This window comes from Lates calcarifer, unplaced genomic scaffold (assembly GCF_001640805.2).
Source record: "Lates calcarifer isolate ASB-BC8 unplaced genomic scaffold, TLL_Latcal_v3 _unitig_4807_quiver_3178, whole genome shotgun sequence".
Classification (NCBI taxonomy): domain Eukaryota; kingdom Metazoa; phylum Chordata; class Actinopteri; family Centropomidae; genus Lates; species Lates calcarifer.
The window spans coordinates 1-13,193 of NW_026117117.1; the positions used below are offsets into that span (position 1 = coordinate 1).

The window sequence follows — 13,193 nt, forward strand, 5'->3', positions numbered from 1 at the left end:
GGTATAAGCTGTGGGATCGTCACAGCACTAAGGCTGATTTTACGCTTCACCACAGCCCAGCCGGATTAGGCTTAACCTGTTTCCCCCTGCCCCCCCAAAGGGAATCCAAGATCCCCCCAGGGGAGGGAAGGGAGAGAAGAGCAGAGGTAGATGTTAGGATAGAGTAGATGTTAGAATAAGGGGCACTTGTGTCTCTAGGGAACCCGGACTGTCCGATGGCACAGGCGGGTTAGGTTTAGTAGAATATCTCTTTGATCCTCCCCGTTTGGTCCGCCGACTCAACGGTTTGGTGTGGAGGGTCAAAGGAAATGCACGGCCGACGCATATCGCTACTAGGCTCCCCGTACAATGTGCCCTATCTACAACAGTAGTTCTAATTTTTCCCATAGGTTAGGGTTAAGTCTGAGAGTTGGATTATATTTTGTTACTCCTTTTGGGGGTTTAGGGTTCTGGATCAGAATTAATTCCGAGTAGGTTGACCTTCTGGTTGTTTTAGATTGTATTTTTAAGTGTTTTATATTTTATATTTTTATATATTTATATTTCAGGTGATCGGGTTCCCAAAAGAAAGGGGAATTTTTTTGGAGGAGAAATACAGTAAGTAAGGGTGATTGAACTGATAAACGGATCCAGATGAATTAAGTTGTCTAAGGAGAGAGAGGACAGAGAGAGAGAGAGAGAGAGAGAGAAAGAAAAAGAAAGAGGACGGGAGTAGGAACAGGTACAAGCTGTGGGATCGTCACAGCGCTAAGGCTGATCTTACGCTTCACCACAGCCCCGCCGGACTAGGCTTAACCTGTTTCTCCCTGCCCCCCCAGAAAAGGGAATCAAAGATCCCCCCAGGGGAAGGAAGGGAGAGGAAAGCAAAGGTAGATGTTAGAACAGAGTAGATGTTAGAATAAGGGGCACTTGTGTCTCTAGGGAACCCGGACTGTCCGATGGCACAGGCGGGTTAGGGTTAGTAGAATATCTTTGATCCTCCCCGTTTGGTCCGCCGACTCAACGGTTTGGTGTAGAGGGTCAAAGGAAATGCACGGGCCGACGCATATCGCTACTAGGCTCCCCGTACAATGTGCCCCATCTACAACAGTAGTTCTATTTTTAGTCCCGTAGGTTAGGTTAGGTTTTGGAGTATATTTTGTTCCTCTTTCTAGGGTGTAGGGTTCTGGATCCGGATTAATACAGAGTATGATTAACCTTCTGATTTTTAGATTGTATTTTAAAGGTTAAGATTGAGGTCTCATTAGGTTAAATTAAGGGGTTTGTCAAATGGTATGAGGTCCCAGTTAGGGTTAGGGGTAGGATAGATAAGGTTAAGGTTGAGGTCTGATAAGGGTAAATTAAGGGGTTTGTTAATGGTATGAGGTCCCAATTAGGGTTAGGGGTAGGATATAAAAGGACTAAGGTTAGGGTTAGGGTTTCGGGTTAGGGTTAGGGCAAGAGATGGGAGAGGTTAGGATTAGGGTTAGGGAAGAGAAAGGGTTAGGGTTAGGGCCTGAGGAGGGGAGGTTAGGGTTAGGATAAGGAAATGGGAGAGTTAGGGGGGTTGAACAAGAGGAATGAAAGAAGGTTAGGCAAGGGAAGAGAGTTAGGGTTGGAGTCAGAGAGGGTTAGGGTTAGGGAAAAGAGAGGGTTAGGGTTAGGGTTAGGGCAAGCTGTGAGAGAGGTTAGGGTTAGGATAAGGAGATGGGAGGGAGGGTTAGGGTTAGGCAGGAAAGTTAGGGTTAGAGTCAGAGAGGGTTAGGGTTAGGGCATAGGATGGGAGAGGTTAGGTTAGGGTTAGAAAGGTAGGAGAGGTTAGGTTAGGAAAAGGAGATGGGAGAGGAAGGTTAGGGTTAGGAAGGAGAGTTAGGGTTAGAGTCAGAGAGGGTTAGGGTTAGGGCATAGGAGGAGGGTTAGGGTTAGGTTAGGAAGGAGGGTTAAGGTTATGGTTAGAGAGGGTGGGAGAGGTTAGGGTTAGAAAAGGAGATGGGAGAGGAAGGTTAGGGTTAGGAAGGAGAGTTAGGGTTAGAGTCAGAGAGGGTTAGGTTAGGGCATAGGATTAAGGGTTAGGTTAGGTTAAGGTTAGGGTTAGGGTTAGTTAGGGGTTAGGGTTAGGTTAGGGTTAGGGTTAGGGTTAGAGAGGGGGTTAGGGGTTAGGGTTAGGGTTAGGGTTAGGGTTAGGGTTAGGGTTAGGGGTTAGGGTTAGGGTTAGGGTTGGACAAGGAAGGAAAGAGAGTTAAGGTTAGGTAAGAAAGGAGAAGAGAGTTAGGGATAAGCAAAAGAAAAAGGAAACAAAGGAGAGAGAAAAAAAGGGGGAGGAGAGAGAGAGAGAGAGAGAGAGAGAAAAATTCTTTTTGTGGAAAAAAAAGGGGGGGAAAAGGAAAAGAGGGAGCACAAGAGGGAGAAAGAGAGATAGGGAAAGAAAAGAGAGAAGAAAAAAAAAGGGGGGGTTTTGGGTGGTGTTTAGTTTTTTGGATCTAAATTTAGGAAGCCTACCCTATTTTGAACCAGATTATATAGAAGGTTCCTATAATTCTTTTATTGTAATTGTGTGGATTTAAGCTTCAATGTTTTTATTTTATAGTAACTGACTTACTATTTTTTTCTTTTTTTGTCTTTTTATTTTTATAGAATTCTTTCAGAGGATTTTCCTTGGACATCTGAAGCCTTGATCGGTCCTTGTATGTTTTTGTCGTATTTTGTGTTTATTTATTTACAGTATTTTTTATAAACCCCCATCTATCACGAGGTGACAGATAGTTTTGGGATAATTTTTATTTTTTTGGTAATAAAGGGTAATTAGGTAGGATTGGATTTGAATTAATTGTTACTAAGGATCAAGGTTTTAGGTTTTCTTTTGAATTTTTGATCTTTTAGGAACACATCATCAGTGGACCCCGGGATCCTTGAGTGTTTCGGCCATTATCACTAGACACTCTCACCCGAGGGAGGCCCGCCGGGATTGATCACTTCCCGGGGTGTGTTCCTTAATTAGTAGGTTTTAATATTAAAATCTACTTTTTTGTTTCTTTTTGTCTTTTTTTCTTTTGTCCTTAAGACTTGTTCAATGATTTTAGTGTTATATTGGTTTTCTTTAAAGCTAAAGGTTTGGATTAGAGTTGTTTATTGTCATTTTGTTGTTGTTATTCTCCTTTGTTGTTATTATTATTATTATTGTTAGTATTATTAAAAGAAAAGGGAGGAAAGGGGCTTTTTGTGTTGCTTGAGTCTTCCTCTTGTTGTTAAGTAACAGAGATTTAGTTGATATTATTTCCCTCTACAGTTCAGTTTCAGTGGTCAAGTTGGAAGTTAATTTGTAGTTTTAGTTTTCCATCAGTTTTGAGGTTTCTTCTGGGATTTTAATATTAAAATCTACTTTTTTTGTTTCTTTTTGTCTTTTTTTCTTTTGTCCTTAAGACTTGTTCAATGATTTTAGTGTTATATTGGTTTTCTTTAAAGCTAAAGGTTTGGATTAGAGTTGTTTATTATCATTTTGTTGTTGTTATTTTTGTTGTTGTTCTTTCCTTTGTTGTTATTATAATAATTATTATTATTATTGTTAGTATTATTAAAAGGGAGGAAAGGGGCTTTTTGTATTATTTGAGTCTTCCTATTGTTGCTAAGAAATAAAGATTTTAGTTGATATTATTTTCCCTCTAGTTCAGTTTCAGTGGTCAAGTTGAAAGTTAATTTGATTTAGTTTTACATCAGTTTTGAGGTTTCTTCTGGGACTGTTTAAGGTATCACAATTTCAGGATTTATAGACAACCCCTAGGTCCCGTTGCATCCACGGCCTGGTCACCTAAGCTGGACCAGGGGATGGTAATTTTGGGGATTATGTAAAGATTTGAAAGAGTCCAACTGGATTGTGGGTCTGTTCAAATTGTGTGTGGTGCACCATGGGCTGTGCAATGGTGAGGCTAACCCTCATAGAAGACTGGGCTACGATTAAGGTCCTGATGCCCTGGACCACCGCACCCTGCGTGCTGTTCCTAGAAGCGGAACCCAGGGGGGTCGCATACGTACCTGACCTGACCAGCACAGACCAGTTGTTAACACCGCTAGGTTTCCCCTAGCCTGGCCGATCAGGGCTGAAGTTGGGTCTCACATTTCTCCCTCCTATAGGGTTAAGGTGAGTACAGGTGGGGTCCCCCGTCCCACCGGGAAACTAAACACTAAAACTAAAATTAAAAAATAAATAAAATTAAGCTAAACCCCAGGAAATCCCCTCAGGAATGACCAGGACCAGCCCCGACAAGGCGTTGCCTTCCCGGACACCCCGAGGGCAGGAAGGTCCAGGGCCAGCCCCGACAGAGCGTTGCCTCCCTGGACCCCCAAGACCTCCATACTATCGCTATGACTAACAGAACAAGAGTCCCCGAGAGTCCCCTCCAGAAGCGACCAGGACCAGCCCCGACAGAGCGTTGCCTTCCCAGTCACCTCAGAGGTAAGAAAGCCCAGGGCAGCCCCGACCGAGCGTTGCCTCCCCGGGCCTCCCTGACTCCCATGCTATCACCCCTCTCTCTAGTTTACTACTCCCGTGCCCCATACACCGCACGACCCCGGGAACAGTTGGTTTTGGTTTTAACAGGCAACATCCAGTGTCAAAGACCCCGGGGCTGCTTATACATACCTCTTTAAAACGTCCGCAGTTCAGTTTTGAGGGCTTTGGATTTTAGGGGGTCTTTTTGGGTCTAATCTCTTCTTGGTGTGGTCTTTCCAGGGTCAGGTTTCAGGTTTTAAGGTTGCTCAGTTATTGTATTGAATTTTATCATTGTGCAATTTTCAGGGTCAATTAATGTTGGTAGATTGTTTTTAGATTTTTTAGACATTGGATTAGATTAATTTTTCTGTTAAACCTTATTTTGCTGTCTTACCCATGGTCCTTTTCACCTTATACTATTTTTTTAGGCTTGGGAAAACCTTACTTTAAAATGCATTTAATTGGTGTTATAATCCACCTTAGAGTGGTTTTAAATGAACTATATCATTTTCCTGAGTTTTAAGTTTTGTGGGGTTCTTATTTGGTTTAATTCTGTTTAATTTGGTTTAATTCTGTTTAATTTTCCTTGTGTATGATTAAAAATAGTTTTGGCTTTGTTCTTCTATCTAACCAATCAAATTACTACTTCCTATATCCCATGATCCTTTAGGTTTTAGTCCTTAATATTTTATTGCTTTATTCTGTGTTTATTAAGGTTGTTACCTTCTAGTTTTTGGACTTAGGTGTTTCCCGATCATCTCCTTGATCCAGAAAATCATTTTCTTGAAAAGTTGATGAACTTAAAACAAGTTTTTAAAGGTATTTTTTCTGGGATGGGGGTTATGGTACCCCGAGTTGATGTGGTGGGCAATAGATATTAGGTTTCTAACTGGCAGTTTTAGTTGTTTTTAATTTTTATTATAGTAAAGGGCATTTTCCTGTCCCTTGTTGGCCCTTGTGGTCTTTATCCCCCCTGAAAAACACAGTATTCACTGTGGTCAGGGGGTATATGTAAAAGAAAATCTGTAGTGATAAGGTTTTAGTGTTGTTATTTTTTATTATTTTTATTATTATAATTAATACATAATAAATAATAAAATTAATATTAATATTAATATAAAACATGTAGAAGCTAATCTAGTATTATCTTCTCTTTGGTTGGGTAAGAGATAAATAGGGCAAGGGCTCCATCTTCTGGTCAAAATCTAGAATTACCGTTGGTAGGTTCCTTCTAAAGTTGTGAGTGTTGTTTAGATTCATTCTTCCCTTGAGTCTCAGAGGGGTGAAATGTCAAAGGTATGTTTAAGTAATAAGAAATCTAGGTTTTAATATAATTTTTGTGTTTTTATATTTTTTATATTTTTATATTTCAGGTGATCGGGTTCCCAAAAGAAAGGGGAATTTTTTGGAGGAGAAATACAGTAAGTAAGGGTGATTGTACTGATAAACTGATCCAGATGAATTAAGTTGTCTAGGGAGAGAGAGGGACAGAGAGAGAGAGAGAGAGAGAGAGAGAGAGAGAGAGAGAGAGAGAGAGAGAGAGAGAGAGAAAAAGAGAAAAAGAGGAAGGGGTAGGAACAGGTATAAGCTGTGGGATCGTCACAGCACTAAGGCTGATTTTACGCTTCACCACAGCCCAGCCGGATTAGGCTTAACCTGTTTCCCCCTGCCCCCCCAAAGGGAATCCAAGATCCCCCCAGGGGAGGGAAGGGAGAGAAGAGCAGAGGTAGATGTTAGGATAGAGTAGATGTTAGAATAAGGGGCACTTGTGTCTCTAGGGAACCCGGACTGTCCGATGGCACAGGCGGGTTAGGTTTAGTAGAATATCTCTTTGATCCTCCCCGTTTGGTCCGCCGACTCAACGGTTTGGTGTGGAGGGTCAAAGGAAATGCACGGGCCGACGCATATCGCTACTAGGCTCCCCGTACAATGTGCCCTATCTACAACAGTAGTTCTAATTTTAGTCCCATAGGTTAGGGTTAAGTCTGAGAGTTGGATTATATTTTGTTACTCCTTTTGGGGGTTTAGGGTTCTGGATCAGAATTAATTCCGAGTAGGGTTGACCTTCTGGTTGTTTTAGATTGTATTTTAAGTGTTTTATATTTTTATATTTTTATATATTTATATTTCAGGTGATCGGGTTCCCAAAAGAAAGGGGAATTTTTTTGGAGGAGAATACAGTAAGTAAGGGTGATTGAACTGATAAACGGATCCAGATGAATTAAGTTGTCTAAGGAGAGAGAGGGACAGAGAGAGAGAGAGAGAGAGAGAGAAAGAAAAGAAAGAGGACGGGAGTAGGAACAGGTACAAGCTGTGGGATCGTCACAGCGCTAAGGCTGATCTTACGCTTCACCACAGCCCCGCCGGACTAGGCTTAACCTGTTTCTCCCTGCCCCCCAGAAAAGGGAATCAAAGATCCCCCAGGGAAGGAAGGGAGAGGAAAGCAAAGGTAGATGTTAGAACAGAGTAGATGTTAGAATAAGGGGCACTTGTGTCTCTAGGGAACCCGGACTGTCCGATGGCACAGGCGGGTTAGGGTTAGTAGAATATCTCTTTGATCCTCCCCGTTTGGTCCGCCGACTCAACGGTTTGGTGTAGAGGGTCAAAGGAAATGCACGGGCCGACGCATATCGCTACTAGGCTCCCCGTACAATGTGCCCCATCTACAACAGTAGTTCTATTTTAGTCCCGTAGGTTAGGGTTAGGTTTTGGAGTATATTTTGTTCCTCTTTCTAGGGTGTAGGGTTCTGGATCCGGATTAATACAGAGTATGATTAACCTTCTGATGTTTTTAGATTGTATTTTAAAGGTTAAGATTGAGGTCTCATTAGGTTAAATTAAGGGGTTTGTCAAATGGTATGAGGTCCCAGTTAGGGTTAGGGGTAGGATAGATAAGGTTAAGGTTGAGGTCTGATAAGGGTAAATTAAGGGTTTGTTAATGGTATGAGGTCCCAATTAGGGTTAGGGGTAGGATATAAAAGGACTAAGGTTAGGGTTAGGTTTCGGGTTAGGGTTAGGGCAAGAGATGGAGAGGTTAGGATTAGGGTTAGGGAAGAGAAAGGGTTAGGGTTAGGGCCTGAGAGGAGGTTAGGGTTAGGATAAGGAAATGGGAGAGTTAGGGTCAGGTTGAACAAGAAGGAATGAAAGATTAAGGTTAAGTCAGAGGGTTAGGGGGCAGGGTTAGGGTTAGGCAGGGTTAGGGTTAGAAGAGAGGTTAGGTTAGGGCATAGGATGTTAAGGTTAGGGTTTAGGTTAGGGTTTGTTAGGTTAGGAAGGAGAGTTAGGGTTAGAGTCAGAGAGGGTTAGGTTAGGGTAGGATAGTTCGTTATAGGAGAGGTTAGGGTTAGGAAAAGGAGATGGGAGAGGAAGGTTAGGGTTAGGAAGGAGAGTTAGGGTTAGAGTCAGAGAGGGTTAGGGTTAGGGCATAGGATGGGAGAGGTTAAGGTTAGGTTAGGAAGGTTAGGGTTAAGGTTAGGGTTAGAGAGGGTTAGGGTTTAGGGTTAGGGTTAGGGTTAGGGTTAGGGTTAGGGTTAGGTTAGGTTAGGGTTAGGGTTAGGGTTAGGGTTAGGGTTAGGGTTAGGGTTGGACAAGGAAGGAAAGAGTTAAGGTTAGGTAAGAAAGGAGAAGAGAGTTAGGGATAAGCAAAAGAAAAAGAAACAAAGAGAGAGAAAAAAAAGGGGGAGAGAGAGAGAGAGAGAGAGAAAAATTCTTTTTGTGGAAGAGGGAAAGAGAGAGAGGGAAAGAAAAAGAGAGAAAAAAAAAGGGGGGGTTTTGGGTGGTGTTTAGTTTTTTGGATCTAAATTTAGGAAGCCTACCCTATTTTGAACCAGATTATATAGAAGGTTCTATAATTCTTTTATTGTAATTGTGTGGATTTAAGCTTCAATGTTTTTTTTTTATAGTAACTGACTTACTATTTTTTTTTTTTTGTCTTTTTATTTTTATAGAATTCTTTCAGAGGATTTTCCTTGGACATCTGAAGCCTTGATCGGTCCTTGTATGTTTTTGTCGTATTTTGTGTTTATTTATTTACAGTATTTTTTATAAACCCCCATCTATCACGAGGTGACAGATAGTTTTGGGATAATTTTTATTTTTTTGGTAATAAAGGTAATTAGGTAGGATTGGATTTGAATTAATTGTTACTAAGGATCAAGGTTTTAGGTTTTCTTTTGAATTTTTGATCTTTTAGGAACACATCATCAGTAGTGGACCCCGGGATCCTTGAGTGTTTCGGCCATTATCACTAGACACTCTCACCCGAGGGAGGCCCCGCCGGGATTGATCACTTCCCGGGGTGTGTTCCTTAATTAGTAGGTTTTCATATTAAAATCTACTTTTTTGTTTCTTTTTGTCTTTTTTTCTTTTGTCCTTAAGACTTGTTCAATGATTTTAGTGTTATATTGGTTTTCTTTAAAGCTAAAGGTTTGGATTAGAGTTGTTTATTGTCATTTTGTTGTTTGTTATTCTCCTTTGTTGTTATTATTATTATTATGTTAGTATTATTAAAAGAAAGGGAGGAAAGGGGCTTTTTGTGTTGCTTGAGTCTTCCTCTTGTTGTTAAGTAACAGAGATTTTAGTTGATATTATTTTCCCTCTACAGTTCAGTTTCAGTGGTCAAGTTGGAAGTTAATTTGTAGTTTTAGTTTTCCATCAGTTTTGAGGTTTCTTCTGGGATTTTAATATTAAAATCTACTTTTTTGTTTCTTTTTGTCTTTTTTTCTTTTGTCCTTAAGACTTGTTCAATGATTTTAGTGTTATATTGGTTTTCTTTAAAGCTAAAGGTTTGGATTAGAGTTGTTTATTATCATTTTGTTGTTGTTATTTTTATGTTGTTGTTCTTCTCCTTTGTTGTTATTATAATAATTATTATTATTATTGTTAGTATTATTAAAAGGGAGGAAAGGGGCTTTTTGTATTATTTGAGTCTTCCTATTGTTGCTAAGAAATAAAGATTTTAGTTGATATTATTTTCCCTCTAGTTCAGTTTCAGTGGTCAAGTTGAAAGTTAATTTGATTTAGTTTTACATCAGTTTTGAGGTTTCTTCTGGGACTGTTTAAGGTATCACAATTTCAGGATTTATAGACAACCCCTAGGTCCCGTTGCATCCACGGCCTGGTCACCTAAGCTGGACCAGGGGATGGTAATTTTGGGGATTATGTAAAGATTTGAAAGAGTCCAACTGGATTGTGGGTCTGTTCAAATTGGACGTGTGTGGTGCACCATGGGCTGTGCAATGGTGAGGCTAACCCTCATAGAAGACTGGGCTACGATTAAGGTCCTGATGCCCTGGACCACCGCACCCTGCGTGCTGTTCCTAGAAGCGGAACCCAGGGTCGCATACGTACCTGACCTGACCAGCACAGACCAGTTGTTAACACCGCTAGGTTTCCCCTAGCCTGGCCGATCAGGGCTGAAGTTGGGTCTCACATTTCTCCCTCCTATAGGGTTAAGGTGAGTACAGGTGGGGTCCCCGTCCCACCGGGAAACTAAACACTAAAACTAAAATTAAAAAATAAATAAAATTAAGCTAAACCCCAGGAAATCCCCCTCAGGAATGACCAGGACCAGCCCCGACAAGGCGTTGCCTTCCCGGACACCCGAGGGCAGGAAGGTCCAGGGCCAGCCCCGACAGAGCGTTGCCTCCCTGGACCCCCAAGACCTCCATACTATCGCTATGACTAACAGAACAAGAGTCCCCGAGAGTCCCCTCCAGAAGCGACCAGGACCAGCCCCGACAGAGCGTTGCCTTCCCAGTCACCTCAGAGGTAAGAAAGCCCAGGGCCAGCCCCGACCGAGCGTTGCCTCCCCGGGCCTCCCTGACTCCCATGCTATCACCCCTCTCTCTAGTTTACTACTCCCGTGCCCCATACACCGCACGACCCGGGAACAGTTGGTTTTGGTTTTAACAGGCAACATCCAGTGTCAAAGACCCCGGGGCTGCTTATACATACCTCTTTAAAACGTCCGCAGTTCAGTTTGAGGGCTTTGGATTTTAGGGGGTCTTTTTGGGTCTAATCTCTTCTTGGTGTGGTCTTTCCAGGGTCAGGTTTCAGGTTTTAAGGTTGCTCAGTTATTGTATTGAATTTTATCATTGTGCAATGTTTTGGTTTCAGGGTCAATTAATGTTGGTAGATTGTTTTTAGATTTTTTAGACATTGGATTAGATTAATTTTTCTGTTAAACCTTATTTTGCTGTCTTACCCATGGTCCTTTTCACCTTATACTATTTTTTTAGGCTTGGGAAAACCTTACTTTAAAATGCATTTAATTGGTGTTATAATCCACCTTAGAGTGGTTTTAAATGAACTATATCATTTTCCTGAGTTTTAAGTTTTGTGGGGGTTCTTATTTGGTTTAATTCTGTTTAATTTTCCTTGTGTATTGATTAAAAATAGTTTTGGCTTTGTTCTTCTATCTAACCAATCAAATTACTACTTCCTATATCCCATGATCCTTTAGGTTTTAGTCCTTAATATTTTATTGCTTTATTCTGTGTTTATTAAGGTTGTTACCTTCTAGTTTTTGGACTTAGGTGTTTCCCGATCATCTCCTTGATCCAGAAAATCATTTTCTTGAAAAGTTGATGAACTTAAAACAAGTTTTTAAAGGTATTTTTTTCTGGGATGGGGGTTATGGTACCCCGAGTTGATGTGGTGGGCAATAGATATTAGGTTTCTAACTGGCAGTTTTAGTTGTTTTTAATTTTTATTATAGTAAAGGGCATTTTCCTGTCCCTTGTTGGCCCTTGTGGTCTTTATCCCCCCTGAAAAACACAGTATTCACTGTGGTCAGGGGGTATATGTAAAAGAAAATCTGTAGTGATAAGGTTTTAGTGTTGTTATTTTTTATTATTTTTATTATTATAATTAATACATAATAAATAATAAAATTAATATTAATATTAATATAAAACATGTAGAAGCTAATCTAGTATTTATTCTTCTCATTTGGCTGGGTAAGAGATAAATAGGGCAAGGGCTCCATCTTCTGGTCAAAATCTAGAATTACCGTTGGTAGGTTCCTTCTAAAGTTGTGAGTGTTGTTTAGATTCATTCTCCTTGAGTCTCAGAGGGGTGAAATGTCAAAGGTATGTTTAAGTAATAAGAAATCTAGGTTTTTAATATAATTTTTGTGTTTTTATATTTTTTATATTTTTATATTTCAGGTGATCGGGTTCCCAAAAGAAAGGGGAATTTTTTGGAGGAAATACAGTAAGTAAGGGTGATTGTACTGATAAACTGATCCAGATGAATTAAGTTGTCTAGGGAGAGAGAGGGGAGAGAGAGAGAGAGAGAGAGAGAGAGAGAGAGAGAGAGAGAGAGAGAGAGAGAGAGAGAGAGAGAGAGAGAGAGAAAAGAGAAAAGAGGAAGGGGTAGGAACAGGTATAAGCTGTGGGATCGTCACAGCACTAAGGCTGATTTTACGCTTCACCACAGCCCAGCCGGATTAGGCTTAACCTGTTTCCCCCTGCCCCCCCAAAGGGAATCCAAGATCCCCCAGGGGAGGGAAGGGAGAGAAGAGCAGAGGTAGATTAGGATAGAGTAGATGTTAGAATAAGGGGCACTTGTGTCTCTAGGGAACCCGGACTGTCCGATGGCACAGGCGGGTTAGGTTTAGTAGAATATCTCTTTGATCCTCCCCGTTTGGTCCGCCGACTCAACGGTTTGGTGTGGAGGGTCAAAGGAAATGCACGGGCCGACGCATATCGCTACTAGGCTCCCCGTACAATGTGCCCTATCTACAACAGTAGTTCTAATTTTAGTCCCATAGGTTAGGGTTAAGTCTGAGAGTTGGATTATATTTTGTTACTCCTTTTGGGGGTTTAGGGTTCTGGATCAGAATTAATTCCGAGTAGGGTTGACCTTCTGGTTGTTTTAGATTGTATTTTTAAGTGTTTTTATATTTTTTATATTTTTATATATTTATATTTCAGGTGATCGGGTTCCCAAAAGAAAGGGGAATTTTTTTGGAGGAGAAATACAGTAAGTAAGGGTGATTGAACTGATAAACGGATCCAGATGAATTAAGTTGTCTAAGGAGAAGAGGGACAGAGAGAGAGAGAGAGAGAGAGAGAAAGAAAAGAAAGAGGACGGGAGTAGGAACAGGTAAGCTGTGGGATCGTCACAGCGCTAAGGCTGATCTTACGCTTCACCACAGCCCCGCGCGGACTAGGCTTAACCTGTTTCTCCCTGCCCCCCAGAAAAGGGAATCAAAGATCCCCCCAGGGGAAGGAAGGAGAGGAAAGCAAAGGTAGATGTTAGAACAGAGTAGATGTTAGAATAAGGGCACTTGTGTCTCTAGGGAACCCGGACTGTCCGATGGCACAGGCGGGTTAGGGTTAGTAGAATATCTCTTTGATCCTCCCCGTTTGGTCCGCCGACTCAACGGTTTGGTGTAGAGGGTCAAAGGAAATGCACGGGCCGACGCATATCGCTACTAGGCTCCCCGTACAATGTGCCCCATCTACAACAGTAGTTCTATTTTTAGTCCCGTAGGTTAGGGTTAGGTTTTGGAGTATATTTTGTTCCTCTTTCTAGGGTGTAGGGTTCTGGATCCGGATTAATACAGAGTATGATTAACCTTCTGATGTTTTTAGATTGTATTTTAAAGGTTAAGATTGAGGTCTCATTAGGTTAAATTAAGGGGTTTGTCAAATGGTATGAGGTCCCAGTTAGGTTAGGGGTAGGATAGATAAGGTTAAGGTTGAGGTCTGATAAGGGTAAA

At 41.2% G+C, this 13,193-nt stretch overlaps 1 long non-coding RNA gene across 1 annotated transcript; it reads left to right on the forward strand.

Moving 5' to 3' along the window:
* The first annotated feature begins 3,877 nt into the window (after positions 1 to 3,877).
* On the forward strand, positions 3,878 to 5,965 carry LOC127140530 (uncharacterized). The gene is made up of 3 exons (XR_007811017.1): positions 3,878 to 4,114; positions 4,216 to 4,429; positions 5,839 to 5,965. It is a non-coding gene; the product is annotated as an uncharacterized LOC127140530 (long non-coding RNA).
* The last annotated feature ends 7,228 nt before the right edge of the window (positions 5,966 to 13,193 follow it).